We start from the raw sequence: 3,431 nt of genomic DNA on the forward strand, positions 1-3,431 counted from the left end.
ACTGAATTCCTGTATGAGTTCTAGCAGTTTTGAGGTGGAGTCTTTTGGGTTTTCCACATAAAGTGTCATATCATCTGCAAAGAGTGAGTTTGACTTCTTCTTTGTCAATTTGGATGCCTTTGATTTCTTTTTGTTGTCTGATTGCTGTGGCTAGGACTTCCAGTACTATGTTGAATAGCAGTGGTGATAGTGGACATCCCTGCCGCGTTCCTGACCTTAGGGGGAAAGCTCTCAGTTTTTCCCCATTGAGAATGATATTTGCTGTAGATTTTTCATAGATGGCTTTTATGATATTGAGGTTTGTACCCTGTATGCCTATACTCTGAAGAGTTTTGATCAAGAAAGGATGCTGTACTTTGTCAAAAGCTTTTTCTGCATCTATTGAGAGGATCATCTGATTCTTGTTCTTTCTTTTGTTAATGTATTGTATCACATTGATTGGTTTGCAGATGTTGAACCAACCTTGCAGCCCAGGGATAAATCCCACTTGGTCATGGTGAATAATCCTTTTAATGTACTGTTGGATCCTATTGGCTAGTATTTTGGTGAGAATTTTTGCATCCATGTTCATCAGGGATATTGGTCTGTAATTCTCCTTTTTGATGGGGTATTTGTCTGGTTTGAGATCAAGGTAATGCTGGCCTCATAAAATGAGTCTGGAAGTTTTCCTTCCGTTTCTATTTTTTGGAACAGTTTCAGAAGAATAGGTATTAATTCTTCTTGAAATGTTTGGTAGAATTCCCCTGGGAAGCCATCTGGCCCTGGGCTTTTGTTTTTGGGGAGATTTTTGATGACTGCTTTAATTTCCTTAGTGGTTATAGGTCTGTTCAGGTTTTTTATTTCTTCCTGGTTCAGTTTTGGTAGTTGATACATCTCTAGGAATGCATCCATCTCTTCCAGGTTATCTAATTTGCTGGCATAGAGTTGCTCATAATATGTTCTTATAATTGTTTGTATTTCCTTGGTTTTGGTTGTGGTCTCTCCTCTTTCATTCATGATTTTGTTGATTTGGGTCATTTCTCTTCTCTTTTGGATAAGTCTGGCCAGGGGTTTATCAATCTTGTTAATTCTTTCGAAGAAGCAGCTCCTAGTTTCGTTGATCTGTTGTACTGTTCTTTTAGTTTCTATTTCATTGATTTCTGCTCTGATCTTTATGATTTCTCTTCTCCTGCTGGGTTTAGGCTTTATTTGCTGTTCTTTCTCCAGCTCCTTTAGGTGTAGGGTTAGGTTGTGCACTTGAGACCTTTCTTGTTTCTTGAGAAAGGCTTCTATTGCTATATACTTTCCTCTTAGGACTGCCTTTGCTGTATCCCAAAGATTTTGGACAGTTGTGTTTTCATTTTCATTGGTCTCCATGTATTTTTTTAATTCTTCTTTAATTTCCTGGTTGACCCATTCATTCTTCAGTAGGATGCTCTTTAGCCTCCATGTATTTGAGTTCTTTCTGACTTTCCTCTTGTGATTGAGTTCTAGTTTCAAAGCATTGTGGTCTGAAAATAGGCAGAGAATGATCCCAATCTTTTGGTAGTGGTTGAGACCTGATTTATGACCTAGGATGTGATTTATTCTGGAGAATGTTCCATGGGCACTAGAGAAGAATGTGTATTCCGTTGCTTTGGGGTGGAATGTCCTGAATAAGACACTATCATTCTTAAAGGGTCTATCCAACAAGAAGATCTAACAACTGTAAATATCTACGTCCCCAACATGGGAGCAGCCATCTACATAAGCCAACTGTTAACCAAAATAAAGAGTCATATTGATAACAATACGTTAATTGTAGGAGACCTCAATACTCCACTCTCAGCAATGGACAGATCATCTAAGCAGAAAATCAACAAGGAAACAAGAGCTTTGAATGATACATTGGACCAGATGGACCTCATAGATATTTACAGAACATTCCACCCTAAAACAACAGAATACTCATTCTTCTCAAGTGCACATGGAACTTTCTCTAGAATAGACCACATACTGGGTCACAAATCAGGTCTCAACTGATACCAAAAGATTGAGATTATTCCCTGCATATTCTCAGACCACAATGCTTTAAAACTGGAACTCAATCAGAAGAAAAATTTGGCAGAAATTCAAACATTTAGAAGCTAAAGACCACTCTGCTCAAGAACGTTTGGGTCAACCAGGAAATCAAAGAACTTAAACAATTCATGGAAACCAGTGAGAATGAAAACACATCAGTCCCAAACCTATGGGATACTGCAAAGGCAGTCCTAAAGGGGAATTACATAGCCATCCAAGCCTCACTCAAAAAAATAGAAAAATTCCAAATTCATCAACTAACTTTATGCCTTAAAGAACTGGGGAAAAAGCAACAAATGATGCCTAAGCCACAAATTAGAAGAGAAATAATTAAAATTAGAGCAGAGATCAATGAATTAGAAACCAGAAACACAGTAGATCAGATCAATGAAACTAGAAGTTGGTTCTTTGAAAGAATTAATAAGATCAATAAACCACTGGCCAGACTTATCCAAAAGAAAAGAGAAAGGACCCAAAGTAATAAAATTATGAATGAAAGGGGAGAGATCATGACTAACACCAAGGAAATAGAAACAATTATCAGAAATTATTATCAACAACTATATGGCAATAAATTTAGCAACCTGGAAGAAATGGATGCCTTCCTAGAGACCTATAAACTCCCAAGACTGAAACAGGAAGAAATTGACAATCTGAATAGGCCAATAACCAGTAACGAGATTGAAGCAGAGATCAAAAACCTCCCAAAAAACAAGGGTCCAGCTCCTGATGGATTCCTTGGGGAATTCTACCAAACATTCAAAGAAGAAATAATACCTATTCTACTGGAGCTGTTTCAAAAAACAGAAACAGAAGGAAAACTTATAAACTCCTTCTAAGAGGCCAGCATTACCTTAATCCCCAAACCAGGCAAAGACCCCATCAAAAAGGAGAATTTCAGACCGATATCCCTGATGAATATAGATTCCAAAATGCTCAAGAAAATCCTAGCTAATAGGATCCAACAATACATTAAAAGGATCATCCACCACGACCAAGTGGGATTTATTCCTGGGATGCAAGGGTGGTTCAACATTCGCAAACCAATCAGTGTGATAGAACACATTAATAAGAGGAGAGAGAACCATATGGTACTTTCAATTGATGCAGAAAAAGCATTTGACAAAATACAGCATCCTTTCCTGATTAAAACTCTTCAGAATATAGGGATAGAAGGAACATTCCTCATGTTTATAAAATCCATTTATGAAAAACCCACAGCGAATATCATCCTCAATGTGGAAAAGCTGAGAACCTTTCCCTTAAGATCAGGAACACGTTAAGGTTGTCCACTCTCGCCACTATTGTTCCATATAGTACTAGAAGTCCTAGCAACGGCAATCAGACAACAAAAAGAAATAAAATGTATTCAAATTGGCAAAGAAGAAGTC

The sequence above is a fragment of the Mirounga leonina genome, unplaced genomic scaffold (assembly GCF_011800145.1).
Source record: "Mirounga leonina isolate KUSES-001 unplaced genomic scaffold, KU_Mleo_1.0 Mir_94, whole genome shotgun sequence".
NCBI lineage: Eukaryota > Metazoa > Chordata > Mammalia > Carnivora > Phocidae > Mirounga > Mirounga leonina.